At 38.6% G+C, this 25,788-nt stretch overlaps 1 long non-coding RNA gene across 2 annotated transcripts in view; it reads left to right on the top strand.

Annotated features, from left to right (window-relative positions):
* LOC129524112 (uncharacterized) overlaps nucleotides 1-25,788 on the top strand; it is a 182,765-nt gene that overhangs the window by 17,197 nt on the left and 139,780 nt on the right. For both annotated transcript variants that reach the window (XR_008667766.2, XR_008667765.2), the window contains exon 2: nucleotides 23,055-23,363. This is a non-coding gene — a long non-coding RNA (uncharacterized lncRNA). The remainder of the gene's footprint in view (nucleotides 1-23,054; nucleotides 23,364-25,788) is intronic.

The following is a 25,788-nucleotide window of genomic DNA, read 5'->3' as shown; positions in this document are numbered from 1 at the left end:
AATGTAAATGCTAAGCTTATATAACTAGTGGAATAAATACCTGTGAACTTGGGTTAAACGAAGACTTGATAAGACACAAAAAGCGAAATCTACAAAAGACAAAAAGATAAGTCAAACTTTATCCAAATTATGACTTTTGTTCCTTACAGGACACAATAAAAAATAAAGCTACAAATATATGTATACATAAATGTGTGTCCTGAATGAAAAAAATAAAAAGACAAGCTTCTATAACTCAATAGTAAGGCAAAAAGCCTAATAAAAATGGACAAAAACTTTTTTGACAAACACTTCACTAGAGGAGATGTATGAATGACCAATAAGCACCTAAAAAGGATGCACATCATTCCACATTGGAATGCCACTATGTGTAGTAGCTAAAATAAAATACTGACATACTAAGTGGTGGTGAAGAAGATGTGGAGCAACTGGTACTCTCATACCCTTTTGGTGAATAGGAAAGTTTTGGGCAGTTTCTAAAAAATTTAAATACACACTTATTACGTAACCAAGTCATTCAAGTCATAGGTTTGTCACCAAAGGAAATAAAAATATATGTTCATACATAAACCTGTGTTCACATTTTTGTAGCTATTTTTCATAAAATCACCAAATTAGAAATAAGTCAAATGCCAATGACGTTGAAATGGATAAACAAAATGTAGTATATCCATACAGTTGAATACTACTCAGCAATAAAATAAAACAAATTACTGACTCACACTACAACATAGATAAAACTTAAAATAATTAATAGAAAGTATCCAGGCCCAGAAGTCTATACAATGTATTACACCACTTATATAAATTCTAGAAATTTGAACTATTCATCATGGCAACAACAGATCATCCTTCACTTGAGGAGGATGTTGGAGGGATGCATGGACTAAGGGGCACAGGAACTTTGGGGATGAAGGAAATGTGTCTCTTAATTGTTGCTGCCATTTAGTGACTGACTATAACTGTCAAAAGTTATGAAATTGTATACTTTAAAAGGATGCTGTTTCTTGTGCAAAAATGATATCCTAATAGAGTTAATTAAAACAGTAAAAGAAACTGGTAATCTGTGCCTCATTCAATGTCAAAGTTGCTATGAACCTTGTTTGCTGCATGCTTTGCTGTTTCCCTCTGTTGCTGGGAGGTTTCTACTGTGTTACTCCTACATCTCCGATTCAGAGAAATGGCGTTTGAGGAGTTTCGCCTCAGGAACAAATCCAAAGAGCTTCATCTGCAGTTGTTTTGTTCTTCTCCTGGTATAATAAATGTTTCTAATAAAAAACAATGAACAAATGTTAATAAGCAATCAATTAGTGAAAGAACATCACGATGAAACATGGAGTGGCCCTGGCCCATGGAAGTCATCCTTTTCGGAGCAGAGTGCATTAAGCCTGGGACTTGAAGGTGGATAGGATTTGAACAATTGAAGGACACGGAAAGATCTAGACAATGGTGACAAAGGGAAAAAGCAGAACTCGACCTAATGTGCTGGGAAGTAAATAGCAGATTGCTTGAGGAAGAATAAATTTGATAAGCTCATCTGCATCTCAACCTAATTTTGATGAGAAGATCCTTGGTCTTGGCCTCAGCCTCAGCCTGCTGTTGCTGCAGGCAGTGGAGAGATGCAAAGCACTAGCTACCCCATCAGTCCTCAGAACCATGGGAAAGCATAAAGGATTTGCACTATTCCAAGCCCCTCAGCATTTCTGAGTGTATTGACATGCACCAGTAGATAACTGGAAGACACTCTTCTGTACAGACTGCTCTAAGTCTCTCCTCTCCTTTACCATGACAGTTTAATCAAAGAGCCATTTCTGTATTTTCTGTTTCCATTTTCTCCTATTTGTTTAGTCTCAACTCTTCTCAAATGCATTCCTGTCCCATCATTGCACTGAAACCCTCTTAACTGAGATCAACAATCACTTTTTATCAAATAAGACATATTTTTAATTTTGTTAGTATTTTAGCTTCCCATAACATTAGGCAGTATCGACCTTTTATTCTTTCTTGAGACACTCTTCCCTTGGCCTCTATGTCATAATCTGTCACAGTTTTTAAATTTGCTGTAGCTGCTCCTTTTCATATGACCCCGCTATCTCTTCCTTTCCTACAAGACATTTAGATATCAGTTTTTTAACTTTCGGCCTCAAGCCCTCTTCTCTTCTTGCATTATACTCTATCCATCCACAGCCATGCTTTCAATTACCATGTATAAGTGACTTCAGGCCACTCCACTGAGGTCCAGATCTATTTAGCAGCTGCTTTTCCAATATCTATACTATCTGTCTCAAATACATGTCATAGTCAACATGCTCAGGAATAAAGTCATGCTCTATTTCCTCAATAATTACTTTTTCTTGTGATCCCCAATTTCATAATTGCATCTATTTGGTTTTGCTAGCCAGAAATTTAGAAGTCATTTTAAACATTTATTTGGCCTCCTCTTTCACATTGTACCAGCACCAAGTTTCAGTAACTTTTTCCTGTTTCTGTCTACATCACCCTACTCCAGTTTTTCTCCACTGGAGCACTATTAGCATCTTGGGAGAAGATTCATTTGTTGTAGGTGACTATCTTCTGCAATGCAGCACATTTAGTGTCTTGGCTGTCACTTAATAAATGCTGTTAGATTTTGAATCCACTGTGACATCCAAAATTCCCACACTCATTTGTAAACATCCCTGGAGGAGTGAGCACCTCTCTTCTGATTGAGAACTGTTGTCTTGTCCAAGTTGCTGACATTTCTTGCATGCATTTAAATAGCCATTTGTGTCTTCCCTTGTTCATTTCCCCAACTCTGTGCTAGTCTTCTCCCTACACTGTAGCACTGATAGTTTCAAAGGTTAAAACTGATAATATCACCAATAAAATCCTACCTGCTTAAAAATTCTTCCACTGTTGCCAATTGTCATTAGGATAAAGATTTCTGGCCCAGGATGGGTGCTCATTGATGCCATCTGTGAGGCAACACACTGAACAATTTCCCTTCCTTGACCACACTAATGCTCCATCTTTCATGGAACTTTCACATGCAGATATGTTTCTTCTCCCTGAAACATGCGTTCCTTCCCCTGTGACTAGATTACCTTTAAATATTTTATATCTCAGCTTATTACCTCCTCAAGAAGGCTTTTCTAATTCCATAGTTTAAATATTTCCATAAAGCCATGTTTTATTTTTCTTTAGAGCAATTATGTCAGTTAATTACTTTATAGTCATTGTGATTACTAAATTATTAAATTTTAATTTCCATAAAAATAGGGATCATGTCTATTTTTCTTCACCGATTTTATTCTTAGTCTCTATCTCGTTGTCCCTTAGCCCCTACCTCATTGATGCTGACCAAATGTTTATGGAAAGAAATCAATATGTATTTGTAGGAAAGGTAGACCACCTCGAGTTCCTTTCATGATTGTCACTGTACAATCAGTATTTCTCAGGCAATTGAGAAATTGCCTCAATTCCCTCTATTTCTCAATATTTCTATTGAGAAATAGAAGATTAGTTGAAACATCTCTTAGAGGAATCTCACAATGTAAATATCACATGTATTGAAATGCAGAAAAAGTAGATGAAAGGAGAGAAAACAGTGGGTGTGTCAAGAATAGTTTTTGAAAATTATACTTGTTCTAATTTGATTGACTAGCAGCTAAAAAAGGGTATTTCACACTCAAGTGACCAAAACCAATAACTCATGCTCTATGAATTTAGGCTAAACTGAATAGAAGCTTGTTTCCACTGTGTGTTAGTATATTTAATCTGTAGGTGGAGATGTTCTTTTATGCCGAGTTAAGAGCATATCATAGAGATATGTGTTTTGATTTGATTATCACGTGCTGATTCTTCCGTGAAATGGTATATAAAGCTCTCAGTAAGGCAGCTGGGGACCTGCGATGTGCAGGAAAGAGATGTATTCTTCACTTTATTCCTGAGGCTGAATATAAAGACATCTTAATTCTCTAAACATTATTAGCAAGTTACTAAAGGAAGCAAACATAGCTATAGAACCAGATGGATGTTTACATAAAATAAATACAAAGCTTTAAAAATGTACACATAAAACAATTACTAGCTCAGAGAAATGTAACAGTGAAAAGTAAGCTTCTGAGCCTAGTGGGTTTAAGACCGTGTTTCCTGAACCTAGGGGCTTCAGGATCACTGGGTTGGCAGAGGAGGGACGGAAGGAAGAGAAAAGGGAAATATTTTGATGAATAGGATTTCAGTTAAATTGGAGCAGTACTTAGGGCTTCATTTCGATAAACACAAATAAAGGGGGATTTTAAAACATGCCAGTAGATCATTGTTAATATCCCTTCAAGGATTCCATAAATCTGTAGAGATGGATAACAGTGTTTGGAAATTATGAAGAAGAAAACTTTTCATTTGCATATGGATTTATGATATGAAATTTTCTTCCTATTCCTTCTTTATTGGGGTGTGTGTGTTAGTCTTATTGTGACTATAGATGCTGGTGCAACTAAAATACCCTAATTACTGCTGATTTTTAGAAGGAATGTTAATTTATTTTACCATTGTCACTGGGGTAGAATTGAAGAAATTATGGGTAATTAGCTAATTAACCACATAATTGGCTATATTGGAAATAATATTGTATGCTTTAATTATAGAAAGTTTAGGCAAATATGTTAGTTGAGAATACAAATTTATAAATAGCTGCTGAAAATGTAAGTATGAAAGAATACAAACTCATACAATCTATATGCAACATAGTTCATGCAGCTTTGTGAACAATTATTGTTAGCTTAGATCAGGTATCTGATTGTTAAGTCCTGACAGGTTGAATTATATATGCTGCAGGATATGTCTTCTTTCATCTCAATCTTCCTTTCCAAATTTCTGAGAGCTGCTTTCACAAATAGGGATTCCCCTGTTCCCAGTCCAATGACTGCACTGCTAGCTTCCTGCATCCCTTGTTTTTATTTTTTTATCACCATGCTAGGTATGGCTGTGCCTAATAGGCTCTGAGTTTTCTGCTGACTCCATGAGACACTTTCAGTGTAAATTTGACCCTAAATGATTTTTGGCAAAGGTGAGACCCTGATGCCACTCTACCTCTGAATCTTAGAGACAGTTGAGAATTTTCCTCACTGAATTTGTTTTTGTTCATAGATTCTCTGCTCATTCTTTTATTCCTTTGTTTACTTATTCAGTAAACATTTGCTTGGTGTCCACTGTGCACCTATAGTGTGCTCTAGTCCCTTCCCTTAAGGAGTTTATATTCTTTGTGTGTACTGTGAAACGCAGTGTGTGCAGGTGTGATGTGTGTAGGTGTGTGTGTGTTGGTGATTCTGTGTTTGTATGGGTAAGAGTACAGTGCTCAGACATACACAGCACATTGCAGTTGAGTGTGATCTTTTACAGAATTATAGGAAAATGGTGCTGGGGCAGCATTCTGAGGTGGGCACAGACCTATGTTTTGGAGAAACCTAGAAAGTGCATAGAGAGGACTTCACTCAAGAAGCAAAGCTTGAGGAGAACTCAGGCGGACACATAGGGTAGCCTGGGCTGGAGGGCAGGGGGAGAGGCATGAACGTATGTTACCTTTGAAGAGTTGGAAGACGTTCAGCACAACTTGGAGACACGAGTCCCTCCTTACTGGAGAGGTTACTGAATGGAAAGATGAACATGAGATAGACAAATCAACTTTAAAAATTTTCTCTTTACTGGCAAATGGTGATTGCTTATGCACTATATGTCAAGCACCATGCTAAGCATTTGGGTCCCTTGTCAGAACAACACAGTGCCCACCCTCTAGTGGTGATGTCAAATCTCCTCATACACGATACAAATATTAGGAATTTATCATGTCGGCCATGGGAACTATTGAAGAATTTTTCACCATTGTATGATTTAATCAGGATTATATTTTAATAATATAGAGGGGGCCTACTCTAGCAGTATGGGAAAGGAAATGGGAGAAACATATCTAGAACCAGAAGATCATTTTCAGAAGGTACTTCCAAGTTCTTGTTGGGAAACAAAGAAGTAATGGCAGCAATGCTCAAGGGAAGAGGGGACTAAGAGGCCTAAGAGTTTGGATTGACAAGACTTGGTTGAAGTGGAACCATCCATAATTCATATCTATGTACGTGTGTATAACACCGATCTCTCTAGCAATCATTTTGGGATGATTTGGGTAGGGAGTGCATTTGGGCAACAAATATATTAATTAATTATTTAACTCAACAAATATTTATGGAGCATTAAATATGTGTCAAGAACTTCAGGAAGCTGAGGCAGGAGAATTGCTAGAACCTGGGAGGTGGAGGTTACACGGAGCTGAGATCACACCACTGCACTCCAGCCTGGGCAATGGAGTGAGATTCCAAAAAAAAAAGCAAGCAAGCAAAGCAAAGCAAAGCAAAGCAAGCAAGAAAGAGAAAGAAAGAAAGAAAGAAAAACGCTCTAAGCTCTGGAGACACAGCAATGAAAATAAAAATGGCCTACTTATCTTACAGGAGGAATAAAAACAAGTGAAGACAGTGTCAGTGGGTAAGTGCCATTACACAAAACAAAGAGGGGTGAATGCCACAGCAAGTGCCAAGGGCTGGAGGAACAGCTATTGTATACCAGGTGACTGGCGACGAAAGGCCATTTAGTAAGAGAGCATCTGATTATGTACTTGGAAAAAAAAAATGAGAATCACTATATGGGGAGCAGAGGAAGGTGGAAAACTGAGTGATAAGGACTCAAGATGAGAGTGGAAGCCAGAAAGGATACCATGGGCCTGGCAGGAGTAAGAAAAGAGGCCGGTGGAGGAGAGGCATTCAGAGAGTAGCAGGGCCTGTATCTGCTATTGGGAAGACTGGGTCTTCCTGAGTGCCTGAGTCAGACTTGGGGGATTCTGAATGGAGCAGTGACATGATCTGGCATTTCAAAGGGACTCCTGTGGCTGCTGTGTAGAGAAGAGATTATGGGTATGCAAGAGGAGAGGGAAGCACTCAGTGGAGCAGATGTTGCTGTTTTCCAGGCGACAGGTTATGATGGTTTTGACCCAGGAGGGCAAGGTGGCCCTGAAGGTTCATATCATGAATGTTTTAAAGTAGGACCAACAGAATTTTCTGAAGGATTGGATATAGAATATTAGCAAGGAATCAAAGAAAAACATCAAAATTTTTTCCTGATTGTTCAGGTCAGAGAGGAAGAAGTTGCCATTTACTAACATTAGAAAGATATGAGAGTCTCGGTGTTAATGCTGGGGAATTTTGTTGCAGTCATTGATATGTTCAAGTACAGGAAGCTGGGGTGGCTCAGGGGGTAGTAAGTAGTACTCTGGTGGTTGGTGACATGCAGTCTGCGAATATGTGGAAGGGGATACCCAGTCTGGGTGGAGGCATTAGCATTAGACCAAAGCTCACACCTCTTCCTCTGAAGAAGTGGAACTGAGCAAAAAACAGCAGGGCTGCAAGTAAAACTGGAGTGTGACTGAAAAAGTTCATACGATACCATCCATATTTCCTTGAAGTCCTAAGCAAAATTATCTTCTCACATTAGAGACTAGAATATATTAAAATGCTTGAAAACTAATGAAACTTTCAAATAAAAGAGAAAAACAGAAGAAAGCAGGACTTGGAGCTTGTCAGAGGCCCTGTGAGGGAATGTGGAGTTGGGTAGATATCCTGTTTGATGGAAGGCCCTGTGGTCGTAGACACAGCCATGAGCTGGGGCACTACAGAAAGGAGCAAGAAAACAAATTCAAGTGATGGTGCTCCTGGAGCACTCCCGTGGTGCTCCCCTGGTGCTCCTGTGGTGCTCCCATGGTGCTCCTATGGGCCCACAGCTGCAGCAGGCCAAAGCTGGAGACTGGGACAGGCGAGCAGTGGAATGGACCAATTCTGAGGTCTCTGGTGCTCCAGCTTTGGTGTGGCAGGAGTGGGGCTGACAGACTGAGGAAAGGGAGGGGTTCCAAGTTGGGTGAGGGGAGCACCTGCATCCAAGAGCAGGAGGCTGGAGGAGGGGACGGTAGAGTGACTGCAAGAGCTGTGGGTTCACCATGCACACCCTCCTGTGTTCTGGCCTGATCTGCCTGGAGTTCTATTACGAAGTCTTCACAATTCCTTCCCTCTCCACCCCTCCACTCCCGTACTCCCCTCCCCTTTCCTCTTCTCACCTTTTCCCTTTCTTTCTTTCTTTTTTTTTTTTTTTTGGTTTAAATTAACCAGAATATGTTTCTGCAATTTGTGATTTAGTTTTCTGACTAGCATACTGTTGAAATGTTTTAGAAATATACTTTATTTTTTAGAATGGTTCACGGCAAATTGAGGAGAAGATAAAGGGTTCCCATCTACCCTGTCCCCACACATAGATAGCCCTGCCACTATCAACATCATCCAGCAGTGTGGCATGTTTATTACAACTGATGAACCTATTGACACCTTATTGTCACCCAACGTCTGTAGTTTATATGAGGGTTACTCTTGATGTTGTACATTCTATGGGTTTGGAAAAATGTATAATGACACATATCTATCATTATGGTATCATACAGAGTAGTTTCACTTCCCTAAAAATTCTCTGTGCTCTAGCTATTCATCTTAAAAGTTTTTATGGCTTTATGTTCCTCTCAGATAAAATGTCAAATTAGAGGAAAATCTGAGGCCCTTTTGTGGTGTGGCCTCTGCTTCCCTCTTGATGGAAGGACCTGTGGTCATAGAGACAGCCCTGAGCTGGGGGCACGATCGGCTGCCTGCTCCTCTCCTCTCCCCAGCAGGCTACAAGAATCCTGAGGACTTTCAGAAGCACAAAGGCATCTTAATCTTCTCACACTCAGGCCACTGAAAACACTGAGGCCAAACCTCTAAAAGCCATCTGATCTCACTTAGGAGATGAAAAGTGCTATTTTGTTCTTGTTGGACTCAAAGGCTAACTGCCAAGGGACTATGGGAATGGAATTTCATTATTGTTTAGAAAAAAATATGAATATTGACTTAGGAAAATTAGAAGATGTTTTTTACTCTCATTCAAATTATCGTAGGAAAGGGAAAATTATCATTTTATTTATTTTATTTTATTTCAATAGTTTTTGGAGAACAGGTGGCGTTTAGTTACACAGATATGTTATTTAGTGGTGATTTCTGAGATTTGATGGCACTCATCTGCCAAGCAGTGTACATTTACCTAATGTGTAGCCTTTTATCCCTCACCCACCTCCCGCCTTTGCCGGAGTGTCCCCAAAGTCCATTACATCATTCTTATGCCTTTGCATCCTCATAACTTAGCTTCCACTTATAAATGAGAACAAATGATATTTGGTTTTTTATTCCTGAGTTACTTCACTTAGAATGATCATCTGCAACTCCATCCATGTTGCTGGGAATGCCATTATTTCATTCCTTTTTAAGGCTGAATACTATTACATGCTGTATACATATCACATTTTCTTTATCCACTCATTGGTTTATGGGCATTTAGGCTGGTTCCATAGTTTTGCAATTGTGAATTGTGCTGCTATAAACATCCATATGCAAGACTCTTTTTAATATAATAGCTTCTTTTCCCTTGGGTAGGCACCCAGTAGTGGGATTGCTGGATAGAATGGTGGTTCTACTGTTAGTTCTTTAAATAATTTCCACGTTGTTTTCTATAGTGTTTTGTACTAGTTTACATTCCCACTGGCAGTGCAAAACTGTTCCCTTTTCACCACATCCACACTAACATCTGTTATTTATTTTTTAACTATGGACATTCTTACAGGAGTAAGGTGGTATCTCATTTTGGTTTTTATTTGCATTTCCCTGATAATTAGTGATGTTCAGCATTTTTCATATGTTTGTTGGCCATTTGTATATCTTCTCTGAGAATTTTCTATTCACGTCTTTTGCCCACTTTTTGATGGGATATATTTTTTTCTTGCTGATTTGTTTGAGTTCTTTATAGATTCTGGATATTAGTCCTTTGTCAGATGCATAGATTGTGAAGATTTTCTCCCATTCTGTGAGTTGTCTGTTTACTCTGCTGATTATTTCTTTTGCTGTGCAAAAGCTTGTTAATTTAGCTAAATCCCATCTATTTATCTTTGTTTTTGTTGCATTTGCCTTTGAGTTCCTGGTCATGAACTCTTTTCCTAAGCCAACGTCTAGAGGAGGTTTTTTTTTTTTGATGTTATCTTCTAGAATTTTTATAGTTTCAGATCTTAGATTTAAGTCTTTCATCCCCCTTGAGTTGATTTTTGCATAAGGTGAGAGATGAGGATCGTTTCATTCTTCTACATGGGGCTAGCCAATTATCCCAGAAACATTTGTTGATTAGGGCATTCTTTCCCCACTTTGTGTTTTTGTTTGCTTGTTGAAGATCAGTTGGCTGTAAGTATTTGGCTTTATTTCTGGGTTCTCTATTCTGTTCCACTGGTCTACATGACATTTTTATACCAGTATCATGCTGTTTTGGTAACTATAACCTTGTAGTATAGTTTGAAGTAAGGTAATGTGATGCCTTCAGTTTTGTTCTTTTTACTTTGTCTTGCTCTGGCTATGCAGGCTCTTTTTTGGTTCCCTGTGAATTTTAGGATTGTTTTTTCTAGTTCTGTGAAGAATGATGATGGCATTTTTATGGGAATTGCATTTAATGTGTAGCTTGATTTTAGCAGTATGGTCATTTTCACAATATTGATTCTACCAATTTAGAAGAATGGGATGTGTTTCCATTTGTTTGTGTCATCCCCTGAGTTCTTTCAGCAGTGTTTTGTAGTTTTCCTTGTAGAAATCTTTCACCTCCTTGGTTAGGTATATTTCTAAGTATTTTATTTTTTTGCAACGGTTGTAAAAGAGATTGTGTTCTTGATTTGATTCTTTGCTTGGTTGTTGTTGGTATATAGCAGTGCTACTGATTTGTGTACATTGATTTTGTATCCTGATAATTTACTGAATTCATTTTTCAGATCTAGGAGCTTTTTGGATGAGTCTTTAGGGTTTTCTAGGTATACAGTCGTATCATTGGTGAACAGGAAGAGTTTGACTTTCTCTTTACTGATTTGGATGCCCTTTAGTTATTTCTCTTGTTGATTGCTCTGGCTAGGACTTCCAGTATTATGTCCAAGGGATAAAAGTGGGCATCCTTGTTTTGTTCCAGTTCTCAGGGGGAATGCTTTCAAGTTTACCCTGCTCAGTATAATTTGGCTATGGGTTTCTCATAGATGGCTTTTATTAACTTGAGGTATGTCCTTTCTATGCCAATTTTGGTAGGGGTTTTTATCATAAAGTGATGCTGGATTTTGTAAAATGCTTTTTCTGCATCTATTGAGATGATCATACGATTTTTGTTTTTAATTCTGTTTATGTGATGTATTACATTTATTGACTTGTGTATGTTGAACCATCCCTGCATCCCACTTGATCATGATGTATTATCTTTTTGATATGCTGTTGGATTTGGTTAGCTAATATTTCATTGAGTATTTTGCATCTATGTTCTTCAGGGATATTGGTCAGTAGTTTTCTTTTTTTTGTTATGTCCTTTCCTGGTTTTGGTACTAGGGCGATACTGGCTTCACAGAATAACTTAGGGAGGATTTTTTATTTCAATATCTTTTGGAATATTTTTAGCAGTATTGGTACCAGTTCTGCTTTGAATGTCTGATAGAATTCAGCTGTGAAATCATCTGTCCCTGGATGATTTTTTTGGCAGTTTTTAAAATTACCATTTCAATTTCGCTACTTATTATTGGTTTGATAATTGGTGTTCCTGAGGATAAGATAAATTTAAAAGTTTGGAAAACTTATTTGAGAGAGTTCTTGAGGAACTCTTCCCTGGCCTTGCTAGAGATCTAGACATCCAAATAAAAGAAGCTCAAAGAACACTTTGGAAATTTATCACAAAAACATCATCACCCAGTCATATAGTCATCAGGTTTTCTAAAGTCAGGATAAAGGAAAGAATATTAACAGCTCTGAGGCAAAAGCATCAGGTAACCTATAATGGAAAAGCAATCAGATTAGTTGATTTCTTGGCAGAAACCTTTACAAGCCAGAAGGGATTGGGGTTCTATCTTTAGCTTCCCCAAACAAAATTATTGATAGTTAAGAAATCTGTATCCAGCGAAACTAAGCTTCAGAAATGAAGGAGAGTTAGTCTTTTTCAGAAAAACAAATGCCGAATTTGCCACTACCAAGCTAGCACTACAGGAAATGCTAAAACGAGTTTGAAATCTTGAAACAAAACCTCAAAATACACCAAAACAGAACCTCCTTAAAGCATAAATCTCAGAGGGCCTATAAAACAATAACACAATGAAAAAAATTTATTTAGGCAAGAACTAGCAGGATGCATAGAATAGTACCTCACATATCAATACTAACATTGAATGTAAATGGCCTAAATGCTTCACTTAAAAGATATAGAATGGCAGAATGGATAAAAATCCACCAACTAAATATCTTCTGTCTCCAAGAGACTCACCTAACACATAAGGACTCACATAAACTTAAGGTAAAGGGATGGAAAATGATATTCCATGCAAATGGAAACCAAAAGTGAGCAGGAGTGTAGCTATTCTTACATCACACAAAACAGGTTATAAAGCGAAACAGTAAAAAAAGACAGAAGGATGAAGGATCAGTCCAACAGGAAAATATCACGATCTTAAATATATATGCCTCTAACACTGGATCTCCAAAATTTATAAACAATTACTATTAGACCTAAGAAATGAGAGAGAAGACAATACAACAGTAATAGGGAACTTCAATACACCACTGACAGTACTAGACAGGTCATCAAGACAGAAAGTCAACAAAGAATTAATGGACTTAAACTATACCCTAGAACAAATGGACTTTATAGATATTTACAGAACATTCTACTCAACAACTGCAGAATATACATTCTTTTCATCAGTACATGGAACACTCTCCAAGACAGACCATATGATAGGCCAAAAAACAAATCTCAATAAGTTTATGAGAACAGAAATCATAACAAGTATCCTCTCAGACCACAATAGAATAAAACTGGAAATTAACTAGAAAAGGAACCTTCAAAACTATACAAATATATGGAACTTAAATAATCTGCTCTTGAATGATCTTTGGGTCCACAATGAAATCAAGACGGAAATTTAAAAATTATTTGAACTGAACAATAACTGTGACACAACTTATCAAAACCTGTGGGATACAGCAAAAGTGGTGATAAGAGGAAAGTTCACAGCATTAAATGCCTACAAGAAAAGGTCTGAAAGAGCACAGATAGACAATCTAATGTCACACCCTAAAGAACTAGAGAAACATGAACAATCCAAACCCCAACTCAGCAGAAGAAAACGAAGAACCAAGATCAGAGCAGAACTAAATGAAGTTCAAACAAACAAAAAATACAAAAGAAATAGGAAGCTGGTTCTTCAAAAACAGAATTGATAGATCATTAGTGAGATTAACCAACAAAATATGAGAGAAAATTAAAATAAGCTCAATTAAAAACAAAAGAGGAGATATTACAACCACATAAATTCAAAAGATAATTCAAGGCTACCATGGGGATCTTTATGCACACAAACTAGAAAACCTAGAGGAGATGGATAAATGCCTGGAAATAAAAATAGTCATTTTCAAGGGATGGGGCAGAATACAAACGTACCAAACTAATGTAGAAATAAGTTTCTACTGTAATTATAGTCATGCTTTTTGCAGTGAGTATCTGGACTATAAATGTTAAAGTGATGTTAACAGAGAGAAAATATGACTATGTTTAAAATTTTGGCTTGAACATAGCCACTCAGGGCTTAAACGTGTGGTGCTTATCATCTGCCACTTATAATTTCCCACTAGGTCTAATGTCAATTAAATAAGATGCTGGTCTTCATCTATTCAGTTAATACTGGGAAAGGGCTCGACCGACTTTCTTGTTTTTCCAAAGCAGCTTCTCACCACATTTGCACTGTTTTTGTGTAAGGTGGTGGACATTTTTCAGTTGCCACCAGTTTCCTATGTTCTGCTGTTAGCAAAGCAATTAGAAAGATTAGAAATTAAAAAAAAACAAAATAAAAAACCTAATTTGCCTATAGAGCTCTTCATACTTTATCCTGGGGAAATTATAATTCCAGAGGCCGTGGGGGAGCTGGGGACCAAAGAGCTTCTGAGTCCTCCAATTCTCCTAGAGCTGCCCTCTCAGGGGCTGAGCCTGAACCCCATCGTCTGGGCGGCCACTTCCAGCAGAATAGAGTCTATCTGTGTGGTGTGACAAAGCCAGAGAAATGCTGAGGAGCCTGCGTGTGTGGCTGTGTGTGGTGTGTGTGTGTGTGTGTGTGTGTGTGTCAGGGGGATGGTGGGGTGCAGGGAAGACAGTTTGAGGTTTGGTGAGCAGATGTGAATGTAAAAGATTGAAGTAGAGAAAGCACACTGATGAGAAATGTTGGGTGTGATAAATTGAAATTCATACAATGTTACTAAAAATTACATAAAAGGATAAGAATAACTTTCAAGTTATTTTGAGATGCTAGACTGATCTTCTTTGAATGTAAATTTGTGAAGAGCCCAAACCCCAAGGAATATAGAGATTAATCTGGGTGACATGCATAATAAAACATTTTGTTTCTCCTTCCCAGGTCCCTTAAATAGTTACTAGTATTTTTTACTTTATCTATTGATAGTTTCTTTCATTCTCATGGTTTTAACCAGTTTCAATATGCTTATAGTTTTTTCCCCTTATTTTCTTTCTCTCCCTAATTTATCCACTGAATTTAAAATGTATACATTTAAATCCTGCTGGACATGTTGACAATGATTCTTTTCTTGGCCAAATTTTGTCCAGGCTTGTGAACCTCTTCCTAGGCCCATTTATGAACTTTGTAAAATTCGGTTTTAGCAAAGAACCTGCTAAGTCAGTTTAGCCAGGGTCCCCGATTCTCGATATCTGATCACCCTCAATGAAATTTGATTGAGTTCCTCATCCCCACTGTTGCCAGGTGATATCTGGTCGCCCTGCCTGCCTTCAGTAAGAATCCTGTGAGGTTGCTTTAGCCAGAATCCCCTTTGCCCCTGACTTCCCTCTTAGTAGTGTTCCCTCCATTGATCACCATCCTGTTTCTTGGCTATCAATCCCCACTTGCCCAGGCTGTATTCAGGATGGAGCCCAGTCTGTCTTCCCACTGCAAGACCTGGTTGCAGTGGCCCCTGTGCCCATCATAATGTCCTGAGTAAAGTCGGCCTCACTGTGCTTTAACAAGAGTCATTGAATAATTTTCTTTAACAGTGTTTGCTTCCACACACCTCAGTTGCACCTTACCCACAGCTGGCAGCACTCATCCTTTCTCTTCTGGAATTGCTCTTCCTCCCAAGGCCTGACTCCAACTCCCAGTCAAATGGCATCACCATCCACACATCTGACTGGACCACAATCCGGGATCTCAACTAGACTTCTCTTTCCCCACCAATGCTCCATCCATCCCCAAGCCTTGCTATTTTACCCACTGCATGTTCCATCCCTGCTCATAATCCCTATTATTTGTGGCCTGCCCCTCTCTCTTGCCCTTGTTTGTGTCCTTTTCAAATCTCCAATGCTTAGCAGTTGTGAGGCCTTGGACATGAGATAATCCTTCGGTCCCTTGTTATTTTTTTTAATCTGTGAAAAATGCACAGGGTGATAACCATTCACTGTAGCTTCCCTTGAAAGTCATGGTTAGTACCTGTTATCTCAGCCTAATAATTAAATAGTGCTCTCCTTTGACTCTCAGATGCATAATACATTAAGTTGTCACTCCAAACATGGGAGAAATCATAACCACCTCATAGGATTAATGTGCTGATTTAGCAAATTCAAGTAAAGTACTTGGGACTGCATGTGGCATACAGTAAGCACTCTACAAATGTTATATATTAGGAACATAAGAAATCTTTACCATTTCAGCCTTTCTTGTGAGGGTTTTTTCTCATCTCATGTTCTAACTTTTGCCGTTTCCTTGTGCACGTCAAACTGTTACCTTCATTCTTTGTCTTTTCCTAAGGGTCTTCTTTGTCTCGCAGTTGCCCCATATCCTCCTCCATCTCCATCCCTTCCCTCCATTCTCTAGCTAATATTAGTCATTCTTAAACCAGTAATCTTCCTCTCTAGGATGCCAGGCATACTCTTTTTGTGCTTCCCCTGAGTGCATGTCTTTTTATTGAAATTACTGTGTTTCCTTTGTATTTGTACAGTTGATGTCATCTCCTCAAAGAGAGCAATTGCACCTTGTTTACCGTTGAATCCCCATTGCCAAACAAAATGCTGAGTACATGGAAAGTACTCCAGACATATTTGTTGAATTGAGCTCTCTGCAGTTTGTCTTTGGTGCAAAGAAAGCAATTAGAGTCCCCCGTGGTTACATGAGCCCCGCTTCGTCTTCCTCTGACCAGAGGCTTCCCTGGAAACTCTTATTTTTGCTTTCTTCTAACTTTCCTTTTCTATTGCAAAATGTCTAATGTATTTTCAAAGTCTTGGTTTCTTTTCTAAACACTGCAGGAGTCTGCCAATTTTAGACTGTCATGTTTGCAAGAGTCATCTAAAAAGGGATGAATTGTTTCTTTTTTTATCATTTCAAAACACATTAAAACACAATTTGTGAAAGAAACGTAGAATAGTTTTTTTTTCAAAAAGTTAATAGGAATGAATTTTGCTTTTTACTGAGATTACATGAAATCACAGGATGCCTTAAGGGGAGGGGTGGGAAGCAAGTAGCTAGAACAACTTTTGCTTGTGAGTTTTATTTTACATAGCAAGAGTGAACAAAGTCACTCACCTTTCATTTTTTCTCTAACACAATATGCTCTGAATGTTCTCATCCTTCTAATCCAGTAGCAAACTCTGTCTCCTAAGCTAATTTGGATTTCCATCTTCTCCCTGCTCACTCCTCTGTGGTTATCTGAAGCCCAGGGGGACCTCACTGTCCATATCCAGGAGTGTTGGTCTCAGGATGGTTATCACTGACCTTAGACTCTTGAAGTTGGTAGTATCACTGCTCCTGGGCCTACTTTGGGCAGAAGGACCTTTTTTAGACCAGAGCCGAGAGCCCAGAGCCCAGAGCTGTGCATTCCTAAATTAATTATACAACAATTCCCTTCTGAGGGCTTTGCATCTCCTCATGCATTCAAAAGTGTGGGACAGATCAACTCCATGTTGAAACATTTTGGACATCTGTCACCTTTCCAGTATTGGGAGGAACTTCCTCAAAAAGCTACATGTCCCTTCTCCCTCTCTGAGACTCTAGTTCTAACGTTTTACCTCTAGGATAATTCAGCTCTTTCTGAAAATAAAAGCATTTCACTATGATGAAGGTTATAGACAGGAAGTTCCAGAGGTCTACAGCTCAAAAGCCTGCTATCCTCAAATCCCTCCTTACACTCCAGAAGTATAGGGGAGCAGAGTAAGGAGGGAAAAATATTCATTCTTTCTGATATTTCTGCTTTAGTAGGAATTAGTATTAATATTTTACTGAGACACCAATTATCCTGCCACATGACAATTTATTGTATACCTACCATGTTTCAGAAGTTTCCTTAAGTACTTTACATGTTCCTTATCTTGGTGCATTCTGTGTTGCTATGAAGGAATACCTGAGGCTGGGTAGTTTATTGAAAAATGAGGTTTATTTAGCTCACACCTCTGCAGGCTGTACGAGAAGCATGTCACTGGCATCTGCTCAGCTTCTGGTGTGGGCATTTGTGCAGAGACAAAACATGGCAGAGAAGGTCGAGGCGAAGTGGGCTCGTAGGAAGAGGAGCCAAACCCAGGGCATCCTAGTTTTATAAGAACTCACTTCCACAGAACTAATCAATTCCCTTGAGAACCAACCCAGTCTCACAAAAGTAAGAACTCACTCACTACCATGATAGCAGCACGGAGCTTCTCATCAGAGATCCACCTCTATGAATCAAACACCTCCAGCTCAGCCCCGCCTCCCAACACTGCCACACTGAAGATTTAATTTCAACATGAGATTTAGTGGGGACAAACAACCATATCCAAGCCATAGCTCACCTCATGTAAGACCCATAACAAATTTACAAGGATGCTGTATTGGTGAATAAACCAAAATTTTGAGAGGTAAAATTGTGCAAGATATCACAGTTGTTATTGGTCAATCTAGGATACAAATTGTGACTTTAAATTTGGAATCTCATAAACTTAAATACTCTGCTAGCTAGAAGTCTGGCGAACCTGAAAATAACATGCTTTTGCATAGAAATTGGATCTTCAATGAAGGAATAACAATACTGCTCTATGTGGCCGGGCGCAGTGGCTCACGCCTGTAATCCCAGCACTTTGGGAGGCCGAGACGGGCGGATCACGAGGTCAGGAAATCGAGAAATCTAGACCATCCTGGCTAACACGGTGAAACCCCATCTCTACTAAAAAAAAATACAAAAAAATTAGCCGGGTGTGGTGGCGGGCGCCTGTAGTCCCAGCTACTCGGGAGGCTGAGGCAGGAGAATGGCGTGAACCCGGGAGGCGGGAGCTTGCAGTGAGCCGAGATCGTGCCACTGCACTCCAGCCTGGCGACAGAGCGATACTCCGTCTCAAAAAAAAAAAAATAAAAAACAAAACCAAAAAAACCAAACAAACAAACAAACAAAAAAACAAACCAGTACTGCTCTATGTATAATCCTAGGCAAAGGCCTTTCCTTCTTCAGTGTGAAAGATAATGGATTTTCAGAAGGGGAATTTTTATTTAAGATTTACTGTTTGTATGTTCTTAGCGTCTTTCCCAGAACTTTGGGCATTGCAAATGTTCCATGTTTATATAAATGCATAAAATGTTTTTATTGAAGAAACTTATCTCTAATGGTGGTTAAATCATAGAATTTCAAGTTATTTGGATCTCAACAGGGAAAGGGGTTTAGTGGAAAGAGCATAAGTTTTAAATCACTTCTCTTGGATTCTGGCTCAGCCACTAAGTAATCAAGTCCCGGTTACTTTGCAGCTCTGAATTAGATTTCCAGCTCTGTAGAATGGAATTAATGACTCTTGTCTATGAAGGGTGTCATGAGGATTAAACTCTCAGTCTATGTGAGTCTTTAACACACAGCAAGCATCCAGGGAGTTTCTTTCCTCTTTTATCCTCCCACTGGCACAGGCAATCATGCCTGGCCACTCATAATCACGTAGATTCATGGAATAATATGGGCCTTCATGTATTTTTTAAGGGCGGGCTGCATCTTCTGGTAACACACCATCACTGTGTGAATTCTATCTACCCTCATCTGACTCCCAGTCATTGATGATGGAAGGCAGTTTGGTCAGATTCTGGGAGAAACACTAAAAAACTCAATAGTCAGAGATGCTGGTCCCCAGTGACTTGCAGCCTGATAGCCAAAGAAAGGTCATTTATTTCAATATCTAAAGTATATGAGAGGAAAGGAAGGAGTTAATATGAGTTGCATATAAGGGGCTGGAACATTTCATGGCAGGGAGAGAAGAAAGTCCCAGTTGAGGGTTCACTAATGCTTTTGTGGGAAAGAGGGAAAGAGGGCCTTCAGGTCTTGAAGCGCAAGTTTGATTAGGGGAGGTCAGAAAAAGAAAACTAAAAAAAAACTACACAGAAAAAAAGTATTTGTTATTGTTAAACCAAAATCATCTCTATGAAAATCAACTTTAAAGACCAAATAGTTATCAGCAATTAATCTCCATAGTGAAACGCCTCACATTATCCAGTTCACATGGCATACTTTTATAGTAACCACAGATTCTGCTTAAAGTGGATTTATACTCTTCCTCCTCCCTTCCAAACTAGTTCCATATTCCTGAAAACATTATCTGTGAAATATAAATATAATTGGTGGGATACTCTAATGGAAGTAAAAAGAATCAAACTCAATTTCCTTAAAAGCCAATTTCCAAGGCACATTCTCTAAAAGCAGTATCCACTGGAGGGACTTGGCTGAACTGAGGGAGGCAGAATGGAAAAGAACAATGGCCCAAGCAGGGAAATGTTATTAGAAAAGTTCAGCTGTGTCTAATCCAGGTGTCGGGGGTTAGGAGAGTGGTTGAGGGCACACACTATAGTGCACAAATTCCACCTTGCAGAAAGCTGGTCTAACTTTGTACCGTGGTATCAATTAATTAGTTGTGGATGCTCCAGGGTGTGCGTGAGTGGAGGGCTTTCATGGTGGTGTAAACTCCCAGGCACGTGGGGTCAGGGGTCTCCTCTCTGCAGTGGGCAATTCTCCAGTGAAAGTTGTGTAGGTGAAAGCCATGACCTGCAGCATTTGCAGCAGCTAGGTGAGGGTGTCCCCAGGAGCAAAGAAAAATCTGGGTAGGACACTAACAACACCTGTTGTATTCTTCTCTTTAAATCTCTCACATCCACTTGATTATCATATGAGTTCTCTCTATCCAAGTATAGCATTCCCAGGATTCTCTGGGAACTTACCAGAGGAAGGTTGGTGGGACAGACTATAGTCTCCAAAGCTACAGTGTGTCACGAGACTACAGCTAGTATTCAACACCACTGTCCTTTCTCTACCACCCTTTGTAGATTTGGCTCCATCTCAGCTAACACTTCTCTGGTCCAGGTTAGTTTTCTTCTGTAAGGGGTGGGAGCCTCTGATTTGCATGCACTTATCAGCCTGTGGCTGCTGTACTTGCCCAGTGACAGTTGGGTGTGGGAGCACCAAGAGATGCCATCGTGGAACACTATAGTGGGAAACATATTACCTTTCCTGCCTTTATTACGAGTTCTCACCACTCTCCCTGTGGAAGGAAGTACATGAAATGTGCTTATCACCAAATGGCCAGCTGGTCTCCAAGAAGAATGGTACCATTTGGGGGACTGACACGTGTTCTTTTTTGCTGACATGTCAAAATTCAGTGAGGGCAGTGGCTACACAATCCTTGATGAGAGGGAACTCCAGTTATTGGGCCCAGCACAGCCTGCACCTCTGCCACCATAGCAGTGGTATTCATGAGCCCATTTGTAAGCATGGGAGTATCAAAGAACAAAGGCAACTTGACGTCAGTCAAGCAATCCATCCTGTCTACGTGGTTGTTTAGTGACTACTCTGCAGTAGATGCTTTCTGGTAGGAATTAACATACAATAAAAATATTGTCACACTTTTTCTCAATTTGTAAGTCTATCCATATAATCTTGCCTAATCAAGCATCATTCACGACTGCCCATTGGGACATATATGCCTCTACCTTGGATTATTTCTGCTTCCACACAAAGCAGATGACGTGGTGCAAGGCTCAAGCCCCTAGCCCTTAGAGCATTTTCCTCATCATAGTCTCTTAGGGAACTTTTGAGTAGGGTCAGGGCACAGCAGCAGTTCTGGCTTGCACAAACTTGCTGAGCTGACCCATCTGTAAATCAGGCTTGGGCATTTGCTTCCTTTTTTAGCTGGTTGTGGGGAACCCCTCATGAGGCTACTGGTGTGAATTGAAAGAGAGCTATCAAGGCAACACTGGCCAATGACATGGAGGCCTTAGCCACCTGTTTCTGAAGCCTAGGTCTTCCCTTTGCACTATGTAAGCCCACTGTCAATGTTTCACTCCTACCTTATAACTGATGGATGCTGCATGGCCTGACAATAGAAGCCACTGTATGCAACAGTACAGATCTAATGGTGGGCAGTGACAGCCTCATGGGCAGTTTGGTGTGCTGTATCCAGGTGCTCTCTTTCTCAGGGCCTGGTAGCATGCCAGAAGCTGCTTTTCAAATGATATTTGGACTTTGCTGCAGGCAGCCTGGTCTTACTCTGAGAATCTAGGGCCTGCACTGTGCCTCTCTTATTGACTCTTGCTGGAGGCGCCACATGGTGTCTTTTCCCAACACAGAAACATTTAGTACCAGGGGTTCTGCCGGGCCATATGGCTCAATTTGCAGAGATGGCTGTACAGCAGCCAAGACCTGCTGCTGAAATTTGCTTTAGACTCCACTCAAAACTAGCAGTTATCATATCATCTAAAAAGTGGGTCCGAGAAGTATTCCTAAGTATGGAATATGCTGTCTCTAAAACTCAGAGGCCTACCAGTGGTTGTGATTCTTTCCTAATAGTTGAGGTACAAGTTGCAATACAATAGAGGATATGGTGGCTGTAAAAATATATCCACAAAATTTTTGATACTCTTCTCAAAAGATGAAGCTTAATCCCAGCAAGCCAGCCCTGTTATCATGAGGATATCCAGAAAGCCTGTGGAAAGGCCTGAGGAACTGAGGTCTGCAGCGATAGCCATGTGAATGTGCTTGGAGGTCAATCCTAGCCCAGGCAGGCCCTGAGGTGTCAGAAGCCCCAGTTATTGGTTACATTGCAACAAGTGACTAATATAGGAAAGAAATGTCTTGGCAGGCCCCAGATACCAGGATCCAAAAATCTTTATCAATGCGGCCTCTGAGTCTTTGTAGAGTTTCCTTCCGATAGTCTGAATAACATGAGTCTTACCAAGATATATCAATACTTGTCACATTCCAATGACCATGATGCTGTTAATGCAATGAACCAATGAGATATTTTTAGGAATTTTAGATGATCCAGGAGAGAGCAAGGGAGATACCACAGACTTTCCATTCTATGCCCATTTCATGTTAGGATACATTGCTTCTGATTCTTCTGCCTATGAGTAAGAAAAATAATAATTTCCCGGATCAGTAACTGTATAGCAGGGACATGAGATTAGGTTCGTCTACTCTAGCAAAGCTACCTTGTCCTGCATAAGAGCTGTAACTCACTGTGGTAATTTATGGTTACCTGCCCTAATTCCACATGGTAGTATAAACCATCTCATATTTTGCCATTTTGCGAGAAAATGATAAATAATTCATTAGCATTTGTTGTGAGGCATTAAAAAATACCACACTAATATATTAACTGAGCAAGGAAATGAGAGAAAAGGAGTAAAGTAAAATCAAAAGATAATATCACTGATGCTAATTTCCTGATTTTACGTGTTTTAGAGATTAATAATATGTCAAGCATTGTGTATTTCATAGATTATTGAGAGCAAAATGTAATTGTGTAAACTTTTTGTTTTAATTGTGTAAACTTCTGTGGTAAAGTACTAAATCATTTTGTTGGGATATCTTGAAAACAATTTTATCCTACTGGAAAATGTTTATCTTCTTTATGTTCTTTAGGAGGCATTGTAATCTGGGATCTCAGGCTGTACTGTGTGCATTCCAGCAGTTAAAAAAGCCAGTGGAGCAACAGACCGTTGAAATCATCGCTGTCCTAAAGATACAGTTTAACAGTGGCAAACAAAAACAAAAACGAAAAATGTACTGCAATCAGACCACAGCGTATAAAAGAGAGCAAAGACAGTGGCTGTAATTTCAATTCCAGAGATCACGTAGTAGAAGAAATAATGAAGACACTTGATACTGATGAAAACCTGTGAGGACAACAAAGAAACCTGAGTATTACTTGTATTAGAAATGGAATTTTAGGTAAGTTAACTGACTGGTATCTGACAGGAGATAAATGATAGAATTTTAGTATCAGTGTCTTTATTTTCTTGATTAAGAAACAGATGACAATGGATTGGGTCTTGTAGCAAAACAGCAGGCCTTGTCAGTAGGAAAACAGCATGGCCATCCGGCTTCCTGGTGCTGTGCTGCCCTATCTGTTTTCTTACAAGAAGGCTGTCTAAAAGAAGGGCAGCAGTCACAGCCAAGGCAGGCCGTGCATGGACGTCTCTTTGCCAGTTACCTTAGTAGTCTTCCACTGAGTTAGCTTTTGGTTACCACCTTGAACAAGCAATTTGGATAAACAAGCAATACCTCTTTTAGATATAATTTTAAAACAATTTTATTAGATTTAATTGGCATATGATAAATTGCACTCTTCAAATGCACAAGTGGATAGCTTTTGATAGATGTACACCTGTGAAACTATCAAAGTACAACGAACATCAATAATGAACATCAATATTGTTCATTGTTAAAGACAATGAACATCCTATTTATCACTCCCAAAAGAATCTCCCATCCTTTGGTAATCCCTCCCTCTTGAGTCTTCCTGACCTCTCCTCATTCCCAGGCAGTGATGTTACTTTAAATAAGTTTGCATTTTCCAGAACTTTATGTGAAGAGTACTGTATATACTATGATCTTTGTATTTCCTCTTTAACTAAATAGTTATTTTGAGATTAATATATGTGTTTGTCTGTTTAATAAATTATTTCTTGCTATTGCTGGGTAGAATTCCACTGAATGGATATACAGCAATTTATCTATAATTTCATCTTTTGGGCATTTGGATTGATTCCAGTTGTAGGTAATGACAAATTAGCTGGCTACAAATATTTGTCTAGAAGTCTTTGTATGGCTATGGACTTTAATTTCTCTTGTGTAAATACCTAAGAGTGTAATTCCTGAGTCATATAGTAAATGTATGCTTAACATTCTAGTAGAAACTTGTATTGTTTTTCAAAGTGCTTGTACTGTTTTACATTCCCACCAGCATTGCTTGGGTTTCAGTGCATGCTTGCTAACACTTTGTTAAGTAACTATGAGTTTAGACATGGTAGTGGATGTGAAATCCCATTGTGGTTTTAACTTTCCCAGTAACTAATGATTTTGAGCATATTTTCATGTTTTTTTTTGCAATGCATATATCTTTTTTTGTGTAGGATCTATTCAAATGTTTGTCCACTTTTAAAGTTATGTTTCTTGTTTTCTTATTGTTGAGTTTGGAGACTTTATTTTCATATTTTGAATACATCATTTATGTGACTTCATAATCCTTTCTTCCAGTCTGTGGCTTGTCTTTCATTAGTTCAACACTGTATTTGAAGCCAAGAAATTCACAATTTAAATAACACCAAATTTGTGTTATTTAAATTTTATTTTATTCATGCTTTTGCTATTCTATCTAATGTTTTTTTTTTTTTTGCCTAACTCAAGATCACAAAGATTTTTTTCCTGTAATTTTTTTCCAGAAATCTCATATTTCTACATTTAATATTTGAGTATTATCTATTTTTATTATTTTTTGTTTATGTTGCAATGTATAGATCAAAGTTTTTTTCTATATATACTTACAACTGATCATTTGTTAAAAAGATTATTTGTTTCCTACAGATTTGTCTTTAAACTTTTGTCAAAAACAAATTGACCATATTTGTGTGGGTGTACCATGTTTGTGTGGGTGTACTTTTACACTATTCTGTTTTCTTGATCTGGTTTTCCATTTTGATGCTGATATCACACCTTGATTATTGTAACTGCATGAGTCTTGAAGTCAAGTGTTGTTTCTTCATCTTTTGAGATGACCATTGTTTTTAGTCTGATTATATGGTGAATTATATTATTATCGGCCTATTTATTGTCAGCCTTGCATTTTTTGTATTATCCTTTTTTATATTGTTTGATTAGACTTATCAAAATTTTGTTAAGGATTTTTGTACCTATGTTCATGAGGGACACTCGTCTACAATTTTCTTGTCATGCCCTTGCCTAGATTTTATATAAAAATCTTGGTGGCCTCATTGAATGAGTAGATATTTTCCTCCTCTTTACAATTCTACAAGATTTCATGTAAAAGTTATATTATTTCTCAAGTAATTGGTAGAATTCCTCAGCAAAATGATATGGGGTCTATGGGTTTATTTGTGGGAACTGAAGTTTCAATTTCTGTGATTGATGTAGGGCTATTCAGATTGTTTATTTATTTTTAATGAGCCTTGATGATTGTGTTTTTAAAATAATTTGTCATCTAAGTTGTATAACTTACTGGCATAAAGCTGTTCACAATTTTTTTTTGTTATCATCTTAATATCTCTAGAATCTGTAGTGATGTCAATTTCATCATTCATAGTATTGGTAATTTGTGTCTTTATTAACTTTCTAAAAACCACAGCTTTTAGATTCA

The sequence above is a fragment of the Gorilla gorilla genome, chromosome 7 (assembly GCF_029281585.2).
Source record: "Gorilla gorilla gorilla isolate KB3781 chromosome 7, NHGRI_mGorGor1-v2.1_pri, whole genome shotgun sequence".
Classification (NCBI taxonomy): Eukaryota; Metazoa; Chordata; class Mammalia; order Primates; family Hominidae; genus Gorilla; species Gorilla gorilla.
Note: the sequence above shows the minus strand (reverse complement) of the source record. Positions and strands in the feature narration are given on the sequence as shown.